Source organism: Ovis canadensis, chromosome 1, assembly GCF_042477335.2.
Source record: "Ovis canadensis isolate MfBH-ARS-UI-01 breed Bighorn chromosome 1, ARS-UI_OviCan_v2, whole genome shotgun sequence".
NCBI lineage: Eukaryota > Metazoa > Chordata > Mammalia > Artiodactyla > Bovidae > Ovis > Ovis canadensis.
The window spans coordinates 22,051,060-22,071,539 of NC_091245.1; the positions used below are offsets into that span (position 1 = coordinate 22,051,060).

The window sequence follows — 20,480 nt, forward strand, 5'->3', positions numbered from 1 at the left end:
ACTTAGGCTGGGGCCATGTGGGGAATTAGTGCTCTTCCCAAAATAGTCCCTGCCTGATGGCTGGGGGCATATACACCTCTAGGGTTCAAGTCTAAAGCCATTAGTGGGCTTCAATCCAGGAACTGGACAGGTGTGGAAGGAAGGGAACTGGGCTCCAGGGGAGAGGCAAGAGAGGGGGAATTCTAGCCCTGGGACTTGGGGATGTCTTTATGTTGCCTTGGGGACAGACCACCTGGAGACACATCCTTCCTGCTGCTGATGCGTGCCCTCTGAGAAGAAGGTCATAGCCTTGGGAGTTGGGCCATGGGCTTCAAGCTCACTCCTACAAAGCCTTGTCAAGACTCAGATCTCCTTGCTCACCTGAGGCTGGGATGCTGAGGCCTCACCAGAGTGTCTCCCATGCCACCCACTTTCCCCTCTGTCCGGGACAGAACTTTCTCTGCACGAGTGAAGACATGGTTTCAGTAGGCATCGCTGGGGAGCAGAGCTCAGTGTACCATCCATCTCTGACCCATGGGTGGAGCTCAAGTCTAAGAGCTGACTACTCCTCTGATCCCTGGATTGTCAGGAGGCTAGTGAGGCAGGACTGGAAGAAGCTGTTATCCTGCTTAAACACTAAGGGAAGGAACCTGACTCTGCCCTCTTTTGACTAAGACTTCATGGGTAGAATTGCATCTCTCTCTGAGCTCTCATGCCTGTGAGAGCTCTGGAGGCAGAAGGAATGGGGAAGGTCCCTGTGAGAGGGGAGCTGGGGGACCAGTGGGCACCAAAGGTGAATTCCGCTTAATCCTACCAGTTCTCCAAAGAGATCCTGCTGCCTCATAGGATCCAGGGTTTGTGCGCATGTGTGTGAGCAGAGTGTGGAGTGTGTAAGGGGCACATATAGTTGAGGTTGCACAGGGATGTCTGCCTATGTACAACCCCAGTTGATACATGTATATGATATGTACAACCCCAGTTGTATCCATACTCCTGGCAGATGCATGTAGGAGTATGGATGCAACTGGCGTCTTTCCTACTGCCTGGAACAAGCTGGGTCTCTTCTTAGTCATTCTCTTCAGCGCCTGTAAAATCCTGTGATTACAACTCATGTTCATGGCTAGCCACATAGAAGAAAAAGTTCCTGTTGCCCCATACTCTGAGAGTGACTAGACTGACCCTTTCTGTGCCACTTCACTCCAGGGGACTTGTCAAACTTCCTGCGTAGGATACACCCAGCTAACTCTACTGCTCCATTCCTGGTCAAACACAGTGTCTACCTGGCCACTTTTTTTTTTTTTAATCCAACAAGAAGCTTTAACTTTATTAATGTTAGAAACAGTACAAACTTCAAAGTCAGCTGCAGTTACTCTTTTGAAGCACCAAAAAAGGTCCTTTTGTCAGATAGTTATTGTTAATGTCATAATAGCACTTAGAATATTATTACTGTTGCTCTTCAGGGCTCGGACTGCCTTTGTTCTTGACACATTTGCTTGTGACATGACCAATTCTATGTCCTTAACTTCCACACCTGTTTCATCAACCTCTTCCTCTTCACTCTCCTCTTGTACAGTTGGAATCTGTGTGTTTTCCTGAATTTTGGAAACAGCTTCACTTTGAATGCTGAATTTCTCAGCAGCTGCTAATTGTGCTTGCTAAGCCCTTGATCTTGGCTTCCCTCAAAACTATCTAGGTATTTGAAGCTGGGCTCTTGTACACATCTGGTTTCTTGACAACAAAAAGGATATTCTTAGATGTCTGAATAGTCACTCTAGTAACCCCTGCAACCTGGTGAAGACCTAGTTTGGACATAGCCTTCTGTGCCTTCTTTTCACTCCAGCTCTGTTTTGCTTTCCTGACTGGTTCTTCATCGGTTCCAGCTGCTGCCGCCAGCTGGGCTTGTGTGGTTGCTTGCGTAGAATCCTGTTTCTCAAGTTCTGGTTTCTGTTCCAGACCTTGTCCCAGTCTGGGACTGTGGCAACTTCTGCTCTAGGGCAGGGATTTTTCTGCGGCTTCACCAGGTATTTTATATGGGGAGTGCAGAACTAAGATGGCCATAGAAAGAGAGCAAGTGAGAGTGCGACCCACCCCTGTTGCAGAAGAAAGCCTTCCCCTGGTCACTTCTAGAAGCAGAATGAACTAGCCCGGTGACCTAGGAACCTGGAGATGGAGAGAGGATTACTGGTCTGAAGGTCCCAGCCACAGGCACTGGCTGAGGAGAGGCCCCATCAGGAGGCACATGGCAACAGCGCAGCACAGCACAGGGCTGCCAGGAGGTCTCCTCTGGCACCAGGACACTGGTCTAGGAAGGGCAGGGGTGGGAGGGAGGAGGACCTGTGTGCAGAACCAGAAGAGAGCAGGGCTGGGTGCAGAAAGGCTGGAGGAAGAGTGCAAAGGGCCTGGTTCTGGTCAGTGCCCAGGGTCAGGAGGACAGGCCCCAACATGGTCTCCAGGAATGGCAGAGCTGAAGAAGCCGGTCCTCACTCAGAGTGGCCAGGCTGCATGCCAGGGACTCCAAGGTGCTCTCCTGTGTGGAAAGGTGCCACCAGCTGTCCTGGATTCGGGTCTGACATCTGCTCCCAACAGCCAAGCCTTGTGCCCAGCTGGTTCCTCCCAGGCCTTCCAATTTAGCCACCTACTCTTGTCCTCAAAGGAATCTGAGGCCCTGCCTGTGAGGAAGGGGACTGGTGACCTGGCCAGGCTGGGCTCTGCTCAAATCTCTTCTGGGGTGAAGGAGACCTTTGTGCCTAGCCAAGTCTGTAAAGTCTTCCCTGCTCAGCACAGGGTGGGTGCTGGCTGGGCCCCTCTACAGATGCGGTGAAGAAGCTACCACGGAACAACAAGGAGGCTCCTTCCCCAACAGGTACTGGAGTGAGTGTCTTCCTTCTGAGCCTTTGGAGAAGACCCCTTTCTCCTGACTCAGCTGTCATGGGGGCCTCAGATGCCAGGCAGGGTGTGGGCATTGAGGGACCCCAGAGTGTGAGGCTGCAGGGGGGCCAGACTTGCTCTCCCTGCTGGGATCCCAGCCCCACAGAGCAGATGTCATCTCCCCTCCTCTCCACTGTCTTCCCTCCCCTCCTCTCTCTTCTGTTTCATCCAGCTCCTTTCAGAGAAGACACACACAGTCTATATCAGGGAGGGAGAGAGAGGGGAAGCCACATGACTGATACACAGGAAGACCCATCACACATGGGAGAGAGCGGGGGACAGGCCGATGGTAGTCACACAGGACTTGACAGGTCCAGCAATGGCTGCGCAAGTGTCTTCATCCTCATCCCCAGATCAGAAGAAGCCTGTCTTATCTGAGTTGTTCATCTAATCATAAAGGTCCTGATGAAAGAGAAAGCGATGTGAAGACAGAAGCAGAGGGACATTTGAAGATGCTGCTGGATTCATATAGGGAGGAGGGCCCAGGAGTCAAGGAATGCAAGAATTGTAGCTTTAGATGCAGAAAAGGCAAAGAGCTGTATCCTGTCCTAGATCCCTGGAGAGGGGCCCCACCAACATCTCATTTTGTCCAGGGAAACCCCTTTCAGACTTCTCACTCCAGAGCCATCAGAGGATAACTTTGTGTTGTGCTAAGTCCCTAAGGCAGTGGCAAATTATTTTACCATCAAAACGGAAGTGAATACAGGGACAGGCAGGCAGGCAGAAGTGGAGAAACACAGGAGAGAGCAGACAGACTGGAGGGTGTCGGGTGATCAGGATTCCAGTGGACAGTGAGAGATACAGGGGGTCAGAGACAGATGGAGAGACAAGCAGACAGGGAGCCTGGAGAAAGGTGAGAGGAGAAGGGCAGAAAGTCAGCTGGGCAGGAGGCAGAAGATGAGGCAGGCTGGTGGCGGGCAGATCAAAGCAGGAATTTGGCAAAGAGACAAGGACAAGAGAGAGTGACAGCAAGGCAGGGTGGCAGGCCGGGGCCCTCAGAGCTTGTCCTTGTTCCCGCAAGGATTAGAGGACTTCCTGAGCTGCAAGTAGACATCGTTTTTAGACTTCAACAGAAGTCTTTGAATGAACATGGGCCCTGGAGGGATCTGGTGACAGCTCAAAGCGAAGCAAGGTTAGAGCCATGGCCACCTCCATCTCATTCATGGCAAACTGCTTTCCGAAGCAGTTCCTGGGCCAGCGAGATAAATGAAATGAGAAGTGGTCTCAAACCCTGTTCTGAGCTAGGTAGGCATTGGCCATCGACCAGAAACGGCACTCGGGGCTGCCCTCTGCGTGGCCCAGCCCTGATCCCTTTCTTGTTGGTTACGCTGAACTTGCCACCCAAGACTTGGTCCACACTCTCCCTGGGACCTTTGACAAAACCTACGTCTCTAGGGACTCCTAACTCCTACTTCTGGTCTCAGCAGCAGGGAACCCTTTTGGGGAGGATCGGCACACTGAGTCACAGAGTCAAGTCGAGTGGATCAGGAAATGTGAATTAGAGCTGTGTTCACTGGTCCACAGGCAGTTTCTGGTTTCAGGCCAGGCAGGGCAGTGTAGGGGGTAAGGAGCACCACATTTTCAGGTTGTCACCATCTGCGGCAGACAAACAGGGTTCCCAGTCCCCTGAGAGAACAAGAGGGGGCTGTGTAAGGAATCAGAATGGCAACAGGGAGGCTTTCTGGAGAGGACACAGGTTAGTGACCTTGAACCTGCTGGACCACTTGCCTCCCAATTAATGGTCTGGCCTCCTCAGTCAACCTGCCTCTGGAGTCTTCCTATTCTATTCCAGAAATGACCCCCTAACCATCCCTCGGTCTCCTCATCTGTCTTTTTCAGTCTCCTTGCCTCACTACCTTCTGCTGAAGCCATATTGGCTCCAGGCCTCCCGTGCCCTCCATCACAGGGAGGACACATCCCATGCCTCAGCTGCATCACAGCCTTGTCTGGATTGTTCCTCATTCACCTGGGGTCTGTCCAGCTCCTCTTCCTGACTCAACTGCTGTTAAGGTCCCCTTCCCCGACCTCTGCCAGCCATATATGCACAAAGCCCAAGCCAGTGACCACCCACTCCCATCCCCTCTGTTGGCTGTACCTCTTCCTTCCTGGACCCCAAACACCATTAGTGTTAACTCAAGGCCACGTCACCATGCAGTGTCCAGGACAGTGCCGGAAACATGGAACCTTCTACAATCTTCTTAGTGAATGAAAAAGTAAAGAATTCATGAATGTATGATTTCTGTCTTATAAGGCAGAACCTCTGCAATAGGAAAACACTGCTTATCTGTCTTAGATAGCAGTATTGTCTCTTGATTATGAGCTCTTCAAAGCAGGGAAAACGCCTTTCATCTCTTTTGTCCCCCATCTCCTAAGAAAGGACTTGGTACACAGAAACAGGCTTAACAAGTAGCTTTATATTTGAACAAAATGAATTGAAAAAAAAATTAAATATTAATTGTGCCCTAGGAACTGAGTTGTGTAATACCCCTTGTCCTCGAGTGGCAGCTGCCTGATTTGCAGCCAGTGTCTACAAGTAAGAACACAACCTTGGCAGAAACCAAATCCTAAAGCAAATTCTGGGAAACTGCTTTAACCTTGTTCTGTGAAGGTTGATTTGCCAATGGAAAATTTCACCAAATTATAGACTCATAAAAGCTTGTTTTACTAAGTAGTTACAAAGTTATGGAAATGACTGTTTCAGGGGAGTATCTGTAGCTCTTGAAGATTTTCACAGCAGTCATTTTGGAGTGTATCACTCTGCACTATTTAAAGTGTGCTTTTTTATATTTTACATGCCACTAACTTTTCAAATACACGTGTCAAATACAAAATAGTCTCTCTAAAGCTCTTGGTATCCCTCCATTTTATTCTTTTTCTGCTAAGACTAGACTCTAGATCCTGGATTATGACATGGGATTTTCCAGGTGGCTCAGTGGTTGAGTCTGTGCTCCCAATGCAAGGGGCACAGGCTCGAACTCTTGCTGCTGTGACCCTGTGGACTGCAGTACGCCAAGCTTCCCTACCCTTCACCATCTCCTGGAGCTTGCTCAAACTCATGTTCATTGAGTCAGTGATGCCATCCAACCATCTCATCCTCTGTCGTCCCCTTCTCCTTCTGCCTTCAATCTTTCCCAGCATCAGGGTCTTTTCCAATGTGTCAGTTCTTCTCATCAGGTGACCAAAGGATTGTTTCAGCTTCAGCATCAGTCCTTCCACTGAATATTCAGGACTGATCTCCTTTAGGATTGACTGGTTTGATCTCCTTGCAGTCCAAGGGACTCCTGAACAACACAGTTCAAAAGCATCAATTCTTTGATACTCAGCCTTGTTTATGGTCCAACTCTCACATCTATACATGACTACTGGAAAAAGCATAGCTTTGACTAGACAGATCTTTGTTGGTAAAGTAATGTCTCTGCTTTTTAATATGCTGTCTAGGTTGATCATAGCTTTTCTTCCAAGGATCAGGCATCTTTCAATTTTGTTGCTGCAGTTACCATCTGCAGTGATTTTGCTGCTGCTGCTGCCGCTAAGTTGCATCAGTTGTGTCCGACTCTGTGTGACCCCATAGACAACAGCCCACCAGGCTCTGTCCCTGGGATTCTCCAGGCAAGAATGCTGGAGTGGGTTACCATTTCCTTCTCCAGCAGTGATTTTGGAGTTCCCCCAAATAAAGTCTTTCACTGTTTCCATTGTTGCCCCTTCTGGTTGCCATGAAGTGATGGGACCAGATGCCATGATCTTTGTTTTTTGAATACGGAGTTTTAAGCCAGCTTTTTCACTCTCCTCTTTCACTTTCATCAAGAGGCTCTTTAGTTCCTCTTCGCTTTCTGACATATGGGTGGTGTCATCTGTGTATCTGAGTTTATTGATATTTCTCTTGGCAATCTTAATTCCGGGTTGTGCTTTGTCTAGTCTGGCATTTCACATGTAGTACTCTGCATATAAGTTAAATAAGCAGGGTGACAATATACAGCCTTGACATACTCCTTTCCCAGTTTGGAACCAGTCAGTCGCTCTGTGTCCGGTTCTAACTGTTGCTTCTTGACTTTCATACAGGTTTCTCAGGAGGCAGGTAAGGTGATCTGGTATTCCCGTCTCTTGAAGAATTTTCCACAGTTTGTTGTGATCCACACAGTCAAAGGCTTTAGTGTAGTCAATAAAGCAGAAGTAGATGTTTTTCTGGAAATCTCTTGCTTTTTCTATGATCAAATGGATGTTGGCAATTTGATCTCTGGTTCCTCTGCCTTCTCTATATCCAACTTGAACATCTGGACATTCTCAGTTCACATACTATTGAAGCCTTGCTTGGAGAATTTTGAGCATTACTTTGCTAGCGTGTGAAATGAGAGCAATTGTGCGGTAGTTTGAACATTCTTTGGCATGCATTTCTTTGGGATTGGAATGAAAACTGACTTTTCCAGTCCTGTGGCTACTGCTGAGTTTTCCAAATTTGCTAGCATATTGAGTATAGCACTTTAACAGTATCATCTTTTAGGACTTGAAATAGCTCAGCTGGAATTCCATCATCTCCACTAACTTTTGTTCATAGTGGTACTTCCTAAGGCCCACTTGTCTTTGTACTCCAGGATGGCTGGCTCTAGGTGAGCGATCACACCATTATGGTTATCTGGGTCATGAAGATCTCTTTTGTTTAATTCTTCTGTGTATTCTTTCCACCTCTTCTTAATATCTTCTGCTTCTGTTACATCCACACTGTTTCTGTCCTTTATTGTGCCCATCTTTGCGTGAAATGTTCCCTTGGCATCTCTAATTTTCTTGAAGAGATCTCTAGTCTTTCCCATTCTGTTCTTTCCCTCTATTTCTTTGCACTGACCACTTAAAAAGGCTTTCTTATCTCTTCTTGCTATTCTTTGGAACTCTGCATTCAGATGGGTATATCTTCCCTTTTCTCCTTTGCCTTTCACTTCTCTTCTTTTCTCAGCTATTTGTGAGGCCTCCTCAGACAATCAATTTGCCTTTCTGCCTTTCTTTTTCTTGGGGATGGTTTTGATCACCACTTCCTGTACAATGTTACAAACCTCTATCCACAGTTTTTCAGGCACTCAATTAGATCCATCCCTGGTGGGAAACTAAAATCCTGCAGTCAGCTCATTACAGCCTAATTTTTTTTTAATTTTAAAAAATTATGACAACTAGAAAAGGTGTCATATATGTATTTATATTGTCAACTGCAAATTGGCCTGTGCCATTGGCACTTGCCATCTTCCTCTACAGGGGTTAAATCATGTGCTCCCACAGCTGCTGATCTTCAATATCCCCTGAAAATAGTTCAGGGTAGACAGAAGAAATGAGGAATTCTGTACTTGGGGAAAAACTGGTAGAACAGATCATCTGACAGTTGTATGTTTTTGGAAGCTTATTTTATTAGCCCAATTGTTGTGTCTCCTCATATTTAGAAAAGCACTAAAACCCTTCAGGGTGATAACTGCTCCTTGTAACTAGCCGAAACCTTCTGCTATATATATATATACATATATATATATATAGCTTCATGCTTCCCTGGAGCACTTTCTCAGAGCTATCTGAGGTGCTGTCTCCTGTGCTGCAGTCCTCATTTTGATCCAGACAAAACTTAACTTGCAGATTTATGTTGTGCACTTTTTTAAGTTGACAGTTTTATGGACCACAAAGGGACCCAGAGTAGACTTCTCTCCTTTGCCTGAAAGCTATGAGGAACTGGAGCCAAGGGGTCAGCAGAGGCTTCTTGTGCCTGTCTCACTTCTTGGAGAGTCCAAATGAATTTGGTAAGTGCTGGGGTCCAGCCCCAGTGGATCCAGGGTAATTCAAAGGGGAGACAGAATCGGCATCTTAGGAAAAAACTTATTTAATTACAGATATAAAGAGAGATTAGAAAAGAATAGTGTAGTAGGAAAATTAGTGGAGAAAAAGAGGCTGAATAACTTGGTCTATGTGGAATACCAATAAAACTCCAAGACAAGGAATTTGCACCACCTACGTAGGCCACAGGCGTCTTTCCGTTCTCCCAAAGGAGAGGAGGCACTGAGGCCTCCGCGGTCAGATCTTAGAAGCCCAGGCAAAATTAGCAGGCTTGGTGAGTACCCACGCTCCAGATGGGAATTCAGCCAGAAAAACGGAGAACAAGAAAGAAATGACACAGGGGAATCAGTCTTTCCAGAAACTGATCCGTTTTCTTTATTTTCACATTTGCTTATATACTTTTTGTTAAACATAGGGGTGAATACAGAGTCACGCGGGGTCAGCAGACCTGACCCTTGTCAAAATCAGGTGCTTCATATAAAATTATACAAAGGTCTTAGGGGTTTTACATCATCTTCTGGCCATGAGGCCTGCTGACATTTTATGGCCCTTTCTGATAACGGTCAGTCAACCAGAAAACTTATTTTTTCCAGGGGTGATTTTTTCTTAAACCAGGTGCCACCCTCCAAATAAAGTTGCATTCCTATAGGGTGAGGGTGTAGTGGGTTACAATCAAGAAAGGAATTTACTTAGCCTAAGGTTTAATATGATTAATCTTGAAGGTTAATACTTATTTCTCCTATATGCTAGTTATATTCATTATAAGGGCAGGGAATACAGAGATTTAGCAGCAAATATTGGCTCAACAAATGAAAAACCCTTCACCAATATAATTTCTAATCTATACTATACTAATAATTTTGTAACTTCTCAAAAGAATCTGTATATAGAAAGTTTAAAGCATCTCATGCCTCTCACAGTTGGGAGGCTGTAAACAATCACATGTGGCTGGACGAACCTGCTCAGGCAGGCTAGAGAAACTTCAGAGGAGTTCGTAAGTTGAAACACTCTTGTCAAGCCCAGGAATTTTTATTGACTGGAGCTGCAAGTTAACTCCTTCTCTGAAAGAGGTGGTGGGGGGCAGGCCCCCATAAAGTCAGAGGTATAGGTGAGAGCATAAAACAGTAAAGTAGGCAGACTCTGGTTTTGGGGGTAGATGCTCAGGAACAGGGGGTCTCCTGAGGCTTGATCCCGCCTTTGTGTTATGCTGAGCCTCCTTCCTCATGACCTTTGCCACGGGTGGAGTTCCTCATTCTGGCTCCCGGCAGGTAAGATTTTCCTTGTTCTCAGATCTCTCATATAAGTTGATAATCTTGAATTTTATTTGGCAGTACATAGCAGGTATCTGGAGAAGGCAATGGCAACCCACTCCAGTACTCCTGCCTGGAAAATCCCATGGACAGAGGAGCCTGGTAGGTTGCAGTCCATGGGGTCGCTAAGAGTTGGGCATGACTGAGCGACTTCACTTTCACTTTTCACTTTCATGCATTGGAGAAGGAAATGGCAACCCACTCCAGTATTCTTGCCTGGAGAATCCCAGGGACAGAGGAGTTTAGTGGGCTGCCGTCTGTGGGGTCGCACAGAGTCGGACATGACTGAAGCAACTTAGTAGCAGCAGCAGCAGCAGCAGCAGCAGCAGGTATCTTCCCTTCATGGATAACAGCCTTGTTGTGTTGAAGGGGCCTTTATAATCAATGAAGCTATGAGTCATGCCATGTAGGGTCACCCAAGATGGATGAGTTATAGTGGAGAGTTCTGACAAAAGCCATTCCAGTATTTTTGCTGCAAGAACCCCATGAACAGTATGATAACACAAAAAGATATGACACCTGAAGATGAGCCCCCCGGGTAGGAAGATGTCCAATATGCTACTGGAAAAGAGTGGAGGGCAATAGATCCAGAAAGAATCAAGTGGTTGGGCCAAAGCAAAAATGACACTCAGTTGTGGATATATCTGGTGGTGAAAGTTAAGTACAATGCTGTAAAGAACAATATTGCATAGGAACCTGAAATGTTAGGTCCATGAATCAAGGTAAGTTGGATGTAGTCAAGCAGGAGCTGGCATAAGTGAACTTTGACATCTTAGGAATCAGTGAACTATAATTGATGGGAATAGGCGAATTTAAATAAGATGACCATTATATCTATTACTGTGGGAAAGAATCCTTTAGAAGAAATGGAGTAGCCCTCATAATCAACAAACAAGGCCAAAATGCAGTACTTGGGTACAGTCTCAAAAATGAGAATGATCTTGGCTTGTTCCAAGGCAAACCATTCAACACCACCAAGTCTATGTCCCAACCACTACCAAAGAAGCTGAAGTTGACCGATTCTATGAAGACCTACACGACCTTCCAGAATTCACACACACACACACACACACACACACACACACACATGTCCTTTTCATCATAGTGTACTGGAATGCAAAAGTAGGAAGTCAAGAGATACTGGAGTAACAGGCAAGTTTGGCCTTAGGGTACAAAATGAAGCAGGGAAAAAGCTAACAGAGTTTTGTCAAGAGAACCTGCTGGTCATTGAAAACAGCCTTTTCCAACAGCACAAGAGACAACCCTACACATGGACATCACTAAATGGCCATGCCTAAATCAGATTGATTATATTCTTTGCAGTCGAAGATGGAGAGGCTCTATACAGTCAGGAAAAACAAGACCTGGAGCTGACTGTGGCTCAGATCATTAGTTCCTTATTGCCAAATTCAGCTTACATTGAAGAAAGTAGGGAAAACCACTAGGCCATTCAGATATGACCTAAATCAAATCCCTTAAACAGTGGAAGTGACAAATAGATTCAAAGGATTAGACACTCTGATAGAGTGTCTGAAGAACTATGGGTGGAGGTTTGTAATATTGTACAAGAGGCAGTGCCTAATGCCATCCCAAAGAAAAAGAAATGCAAGAAGGCAAAGTGGTTGTCTGAGGAGGCTTTACACATAGCTGATTAAAGAAGAGTTCAGACCTTGATGTCTCAAGTGCCAGTTTCTTGTGGAATTTCATACCCAGTGGCTTGTACCCAAGAAGGGAGATTTTCTCCTGTTTGGATGTGGGTTTCCATCTCACCTGATCCCCCAGGGCCACTTTCATTTAGTCAGGGCATTATTTCCCCACAACCAGTGAGCACAGGCTTTCCGGTATTTCTTTACCCTCTGCAGTAAGAGTAGGGGTTGCAGCTTGATTTCCTCTTGGAACTGTCACCAAGGGAAAGGCAAGTCAATAAAACCCTTATTTCACTGCCAGAACTGGGGGTGAAAGGTAGGATGGGTACTAGATAGTCACTCTGGATGCACCAGCAGAACTAAGAGTTTAGAACTATTTCTTCTGACCTGAAATCCTTGTCCTCAGACCAGATTCTGTCCCACTATCTGGTTGACTTATGGGCCAGCACTACAAATTACCTACAGAAACTTACACCAGGAAAACCCCTGGTGTACAAAACTTTTGGAAGTTATTTCTACAACATTTGCATGAGCAATTTATGATAAAACATATCACTTGGTCAGCAGTTTTGTCATATAATTTTATTTAGATTATAAAATAGGTTATATTTTAAAGGGCTTCCCTGATGATTCAGTAGGTAATGAATCTGCCTGCAATGTAGGAATGTAGGAGACACAGGAGATATGGATTCTATCCCTGGGTTGGGATGATTCCCTGGAGGAAGAAATGGCAAAATTAAACTTATGATTTAAATTCATTTTACCATATTGATTGTTATGTATCTTCAATATTATCCTAGCATGTATGTAAACATTTGTTAATATGAAAGAATGTATATGGCTACATTAAAAAAATTAAGTACTAAATTGTGTCTATACAATATTATTTTACTAATTGAGTATGTACACAGTTGCAGGACAGTTTCTGGATGTACACGTATGAAAATTGTATTGAACTAAGATTTTGATATGTGAACTTTTTGCCTCATTTTAATTTACTCATATCCAGAAACTTATGTGCACTTCCCATCTTGTAGTGGAATCTTTGTACATCCCTGAGTGTTGACTACCAAGCCCTTTCCTTTCTGATTTTACTCTCTCTGTTCTTGCCCTGACAGGCTGGCGATTCCACAGGACCCACTGCTCTGCCCCTAAGATGCTGCTGCCAGTGCTCCTTGCACTGGCTCCACCTGCTCATCTTCCAGGTCTTTGTTCACATTCTTCCCTCTACCTGGTGGCCTGTCCCTCTTTGCCAGAGAGCAACTGCCTCTCCTCAACTTTGGAGACTCAGCTTTATTTGGTCAACTCTGGATTTCTCACCAACATTTGGTCCCAGGCATGTTCCATGTAGCCACATCATCTTTATTTCAATGACTTCTGTGTAACTCAGAGCAACCCTCTGCACTTTGGTATCTCATCTCTGCCTGCATCCTTCTCCCATCAGGACTCAGGAGCTCTGAGGCAATTTGTCTACTGTGGGTCATGTTCCTTCACTCAGTCTGTGCTTACTAAGCATTTACTCTGTGCCAGACTCTGACTTAAGGCACAGAATTAGGATGTGGCTGATCTGTTTGGAGTCTGCAGACTAGAGGAGGAGACTGAGAAATTAAGCAGCCATAACAGGAGGGGGCTTATGAATGTGTGACGGAGGGAAGACAGAGCCTATGGGGAAGCTTTGGGGAAGAGGGCCTAACTCAGACTTGGACATTAGAAAGCTCTTTTTCCTCCACTTGCTCATTGTTTGACTCATCATTTACCAAGAGGCTTTTGGGTTACAAAGTTTATCTAGACCCGGGCTCTCCCAGAAGGAGCTCATAGTATTGAAGACTGAAGACTAAAGACTAAAATAGTCTTTAGAAGACTGAAGACTAAAATACCTAAATCTGGTTATCGCTGACTAAGCAGAAGGACGTGCAAGGGAAAAAAAAAAGAGTTGTCCTCTCCATTTGTGAGTGACCCATCTTGGAGGAGATGGCTTGGGGTTGGGCCTTGGTAGATGGACATGAGGGACAACAGCATTCCAGGGAGAGGGCCCATGAGAGCAGAGTCCCAGAAGCTGGAATGCATAGGCAGATGGGGAGGACCTTGAGTAACATAGGGTGCCAGAGATTAGGAAGGAGAGAGGAGAGAGGTACCGGGCCAGCCTGCATGGGGTTCAGGCTCCTGTCTCTGGCTCCACTCTGCTCTAATCATGCTGCAGAGAAAGATAGGTCTCAGCTCTCTGCAACCCCTGACTGTCTCCTAACACTTGTTTGAGCCACAGACCCTTGGTGACCCCTCTCCACAGGTGGCTCCTGTGTTTGCTCTGAGCTTCCCAACCCCCAGACTAATGCTGTCAGTGCTGGGCGGGGAGCTGCTTGCCCCTCCCAGCCTGTAAGCTGCTCTTTTCCCTCCTTCTGGTCCCTCCACACAATGGACTGACAACCCTCTGTGCAGGCTCTGTGCTGGTGTTCAGGGTGAGGGGGATTATAGGCTCAGTTCCAAGAGCTCATCGTCCAGTGACAAGACACCAGGCCGGCAACTCAAATTTCAGTTCTTCTCACCTGGCCTCAACCTGGGAAGCTTCACTTTTCTGTGCAAAGAACGTGTCAGGGTTCAAATCACTTCAGTATTCTTGCCTCGAGAACCCCATGAACAGTATGAAAAGGCAAAATGATAGGATACTGAAAGAACACTACCGGTCGGTAGGTGCCCAATATGCTACAGGAGATCAGTGGAGAAATAACTCCAGAAAGAATGAAGGGATGGAGCCAAAGCAAAAACGAACCCAGTTGTGGATGTGACTGGTGATAGAAGCAAGGTCTGATGCTGTAAAGAGCAATATTGCATAGGAACCTAGAATGTTAGGTCCATGAATCAAGGCAAATTGGAAGTGGTCAAACAAGAGATGGCAAGACTGAACGTTGACATTCCAGGAATCAGCGAACTAAAATGGACTGGAATGGGTGAATTTAACTCAGATGACCAATATATCTACTACTGTGGGCAGAAATCCCTTAGAAGAAATGGAGTAGCCATCATGGTCAACAAAAGAGTCTGAAATGCAGTACTTGGATGCAATCTCAAAAAAGACAGAATGATCTCTGTTCGTTTCCAAGGCAAACCATTCAATATCACAGTAATCCAAGCCTATGTCCCAACCAGTAACACTTAAGAAACTGAAATTGAACGGTTCTATGAAGACCTACGAGACCTCTTAAAACTAACATCCAAAAAAGATGTCCTTTTCATTATAGGGGACTGGAATGCAAAAGTAGAAAGTCAAGAAACACCTGGAGTAACAGGCAAATTTGGCCTTGGAGTGCAAGATGAAGCAGGGCAAAGGCTAATAGAGTTTTTCCAAGAAAATGCACTGGTCATAACAAACACTCTCTTCCAACAACACAAGAGAAGACTCTACACATGGACATCACCAGATGGTCAACACTGAAATCAGATTGATTATATTCTTTGCAGCCAAAGATGGAAAAGCTCTATACAGTCAACAAAAACAAGACCAGCAGCTGACTGTGGCTCAGATCATGAACTCCTTATTGCCAAATTCAGAGTTAACTTGAAGAAAGCAGGGAAAACTGCTAGACCATTCAGGTATGACCTAAATCAAATCCTTTATCATTATGCAGTGGAAGTGAGAAATAGATTTAAGGGACTAGATCTGAGAGACAGAGTGCCTGATGAACTATGAACGGAGGTTCATGACATTGTACAGGAGACAGGGATCAAGACCATCCCCATGGAAAAGAAATGCAAAAAAAAGCAAAATGGCTATCAGGGGAGGCCTTACAAGTAGCTGTGAAAAGAAGAGAAGTGAAAAGCAAAGGAGAAAAGGAAAGATATAAGCATCTGAATGCAGAGTTCCAAAGAAGAGCAAGGAGAGATAAGAAAGCCTTCTTTAGCGATCAATGCAAAGAAATAGAGGAAAACAACAGAATGGGAAAGACTAGAGATCTCTTCAAGAAAATTAGAGATACCAAGGGAACATTTCATGCAAAGATGGGCTCGATAAAGGACAGAAATGGTCTGGACCTAATAGAAGCAGAAGATATTAAGAAGAGGTGGCAAGAATGCACAGAAGAACTGTACAAAAAAGATCTTCATGACCCAGATAATCACAATGGTGTGATCACTCACACTCACTTGGAGCCAGACATCCTGGAATGTGAAGTCAAGTGGGCCTTAGAAAGCATCACTACGAGCAAAGCTAGTGGAGGTGATGGAATTCCAGTTGAGCTGTTTCAAATTCTGAAAGATGATGCTGTGAAAGTGCTGCACTCAATATGCCAGCAAATTTGGAAAACTCAGCAGTGGCCACAGGACTGGAAAAGGTCAGTTTTCATTCCAATCCCAAAGAAAGGCAATGCCAAAGAATGCTCAAGGTACCGCACGATTGCACTCATCTCACATGCTAGTAAAGTAATGCTCAAAATTCTCCAAGCCAGGCTTCAGCAATACGTGAACTGTGAGCTTCCGGATGTTCAAGCTGGTTTTAGAAAAGGCAGAGGAACCAGAGATCAAATTGCCAACATCTGCTGGATCATGGAAAAAGTAAGAGAGTTCCAGAAAAACATCTGTTTCTGCTTTATTGACTATGCCAAAGCCTTTGAGTGTGTGGATCACAATTAACTGTGGAAAATTCTTCGAGATGGGAATATCAGACTATATGACCTGCCTCTTGAGGAGCCTATATGCAGGTGAGGAAGAAACAGAACTGTACATGGAACAACAGACTGGTTCCAAATAGGAAAAGGAGTACATCAAGGCTGTATATCGTCACCCTGCTTATTTAACTTCTATGCAGAGTACATCATGAGAAACGCTGGGCTGGAGGAAGCACAAGCTGGAATCAAGATTGCTGGGACAGATATGCAGATGTGCATCAGATATGCAGATATGCATCAGATATGCAGATGAAACCACCCTTATGGCAGAAAGTGAAGAGGAGCTAAAGAGCCTCTTGATGAAAGTGAAAGAGGAGAGTGAAAAAGTTGGCTTAAAGCTCAACATTCAGAAAATGAAGATCATGGCATCCAGTCCTATCACTTCATGGGAAATAGATGGGGAAACAGTGGAAACAGAGTCAGGCTTTATTTTGGGGGGCTCCAAAATCACTGCAGATGGTGATTGCAGCCATGAAATTAAAAGACGCTTACTCCTTGGAAGGAAAGTTATGACCAACCTGGATAGCATATTCAAAAGCAGAGACATTACTTTGCCGACTAAGGTCGGTCTAGTCAAGGCTATGGTTTTTCCAGTTGTCATGTATGGATGTGAGAGTTGGACTGTGAAGAAGGCTGAGAGCCGAAGAATTGATGCTTTTGAACTGTGGTGTTGGAGAAGACTCTTGAGAGTCCCTTGGACTGCAAGGAAATCCAACCAGTCCATCCTAAAGAAGATCAGTCCTGAGTGTTCATTGAAAGGACTGATGTTGAAGCTGAAACTCCAATACTTTGGCCATGTCATGAGAAGTGTCGACTCACTGGAAAAGACCTTGATGCTGGGAAAGATTGAGGGCAGGAGGTGAAGGGGATGACAGAGGATGAGATGGCTGGATGGCATCACCGACTCGACGGAGATGAGTTTGAGTGAACTCTGGGATTTCATGATGGACACGGAGGCCTGGCATGCTGTGATTCATGGGGTCACAAAGAGTCAGATACGACTGAGCGATTGAACTGAACTGAACCATGAGACCATATAATCTCCTCAGTCTGAACAAATGACCTGGTTTTTCTCTACAGCTGATTTAAGTCCCCACCCAGCAAGTGAGCCTCTTTTCCTGTGATGTGACACTGTCTTAGATTCCTGTCTGTTGTCTCCACACACAGTGAACCCACAAGGCTGATCCATCAGAATGACATCTGTGCTCCGAGGCGAGCTCAGGGCCAGGCAGGGAGGGTGGGATTGAGGGATGGGGCAGGGAAGCATCTGGAAGCCTGTGAGAACAGCTGAAGGTGCTCAGTCTGGAGATTGGGGAGATTCAGGAAGGAACAGTTGTTGTCCTCAAAGGGCAGGGCTGCCAGGACAGCCTGAGATCTCCTTAAGGAAGAGTGTCTGACAGACCCGAGGACACCAGCACAAGGCCTGGGAGGAGTGAGCTCCCTGGACAGGGTGAAGAGCCATGACCTGAGAGGTTAGCTGGGTTACTTCATGGGGCCATGTGCTGGTCACCCAGCAAGCTTTTGTCCCATGGACTAACTGACCATGATCATGCCCTAGAGCCCCTCCCCTCCTGGCTTCCCAATCCCTGGTCCAGCTCCGCCCTATCTCCTGCTTGTGTCCATAGAGCCAGTGGGAAGCAGGAGATGGGGACTGATGAAGGGCTTTGAGCAGCCACTGTTTGCGCAGGTAGAGCTGTGCCACCTTGAGCAGCAGAACCAGGCCAAGCAGGGAGACCACCTGCAGGAGCCCAGAGACCCCACCCAGGGCTCTGGAGGGGCTCAGTGCAGAGACACACATGGTGCAGTGGCTTCTGGATCGCTGACTGTCCCTGACTGTGGTTGACTTTCCCTGAGCACCCAGTCTGGAGGATCTCCGTGCCCACCTGGGGGAGGGTGAACATGGAGGCAGAGCTCAGACCTGGGACTCCAGAGTTGATTGTGCAGGATACACTTGGGGAAGAGTGGGAGAAAAGCTTTCTTAGCTGACAGTGACAATGGCCAGGCATACCCCCACTTTTCCTTCTCCAATTTTCTCACCAAATATTTAATGAGAAACTGCAATGTGCCATGTTGTCTGGTGCAGAGACACACCTGCAAGTAGAGCTGACTTGAAACTAGTCAGTCACAGTTCAGTTCAGCAGACTTTCAGTAGATGTGGTTTGTTTTATTATCATCCCCACTTCAGAGAGGAAAACTAGCTTCAGAGAGGAAAAGTGATGTTGTCAACAGAAAACAGACTCTGAGAGACCCTGGTGAAATTGAAATCCTTCTCTGTTGAACTTCAGAACTGCCCGCCTCAGCTCTTCTTAATAGTTCCCCAGGGCTTGTCCCGTCCACTATGGAGTGTGTCCTGGATGACTGTGCCAGTGGATGGAGCACTGGCCTTGGATCCAGGAGGCCCAGCCCCAGAGTGGATTTTACTACTTATGCAGCTAGTGACTTGTCCTCTCTGAGCCTCAGCTTCTATTTTGAAATGTGGGATAATAATTTATTTCCTACATACCTCCCAGGAATGGTCTTTCAGTCATTCATTCACTCATCAAATATTTCTTGAGCTCACAGGCTGTATTAAAGGTAGAAACTTACCCTAGTACAATAAAAATAATTCTTGTGATCCAGGAATAGACACTGACCTGCTTCCCCTGACCAAAAAAAAAAAAAAGAATGGGACATTGAAGGGTGAATAAGAGTTCAACAGGTAGGGAGTGCTTTTAGAGTGGTGGGTACTGAAAAGAGATGGAGATCATATGCAAAAGAGGAAGGGGTGAAGTTTCATCTTTAGTGACTTAAATCACTATTTCATAATTCTCTCCCTTAAGATCAAATCCAATGCCTACAATTCCAAGTAAAACACCAAAGATTTCCATGAAATCTACTTGGAAGCCAGCTCTCTCAGGAGCCTTAAGATTCCTCTTGACCTGCTCTTCCACCCTATGTAACTCTGACCCCAACACTCTCCTTGAATGCCTGATCTCCTAATATGTGGTTCACGCACAATCTATGGAGCCACATTTGGGGGGCTTGTCCAAACTAAAGGTCAGGGGTGGGTAACCACTTACACTCAACCCCCTCCCAGCCCATCCATCCCCTCCTTGTCCTGGGTTCCTCTCAGGGCTCTGCAGCTCTTCCTCCCCACACTGAGTGACTAGATTTTCCTTTATTGGTTAGGCATCTTGATTCAGCCCTAAGAACAGAAAGGAGAGGGAGTCCATTGTCATGTGCTCTCAGAGTGACCAACTGAAGCCCTTCTGTACCTCCTGACACCAGGGGACCTGAGAAGCTTCTTGTCTAGGACCCTCCCAGTCAACTCTCCTGCCCTTTGCTCCATCTAGCCCAGCATGTCCATCTGGCCCATTCTTGTAGCAGATGAACTAGCCCTGAGGCCTAGGGCCTGGGGCGAGTGGGGAAAAAGGGGAACTGGTCTGAAGGTTCCAGTTTTAGGCACCGGCTGGGGAGATGTCCCTTCAAGAGGCACATGGCACCATACCAGTGCAGCCCCAGGGCTGCAGGGAAGTCTCCTCTGGCACCAGGGCCCTGGGCTTGAAAGAGCAGGGGTGAGTGGGAGGAAGACCTGTGTGCAGAGCCAGAAGACAGCAGGGTTGGGTGCAGAGAGGCTGGAGGAGTGCAAGGGCCTTGTTCTGGTCAGTGCCTGTGTCAGGAGGACTACATCCCTCCCAGTCTCTGGGAATACCAGGGCTGAAGAAGCTCCTTCATCATGGTGGCTGAGGAGAAAGACCAGAGACTCCACGGTGTTGTCCTATGTGGGAGGTACCACCAGCTGTCCTGGATTTGGATCTGACATCTTCTCCCAGCAGCCAATACTTGTGCCCAGCTGGTTCCTCCCAGGCCCTCCAGTACACACATGCCCCCACCACTTGTGGCCTCTGAGGAGCCTATGGCTCTGCTTGTGAGGTAGAACTATCAGGGGGCTGGTGACATGTCCAGGCTGGGTTCTTTTCAAATCTCTTCTAGGATGAAGGAGACCCATGTGCCTGGCCAGTCTGTAAAGTCTTCCCTGCTAGCACAGGGTGGGCATTGGCTGGGCCTCTCTACAGATGTGGTGAGGAAGCTACCACAGAAGATCAGGGAGGCTCCTTCCCTGACAGGTGCTGGTATGAGTGTCTTCCCTCTGAGCCTTTGGAGATGAGAATTTTCTC

At 46.4% G+C, this 20,480-nt stretch overlaps 1 pseudogene; it reads right to left on the reverse strand.

Moving 5' to 3' along the window:
• Positions 1–1,379: 1,379 nt before the first annotated feature.
• Positions 1,380–2,037, reverse strand: LOC138433223 (nascent polypeptide-associated complex subunit alpha pseudogene; annotated as a pseudogene).
• Positions 2,038–20,480: the final 18,443 nt, after the last annotated feature.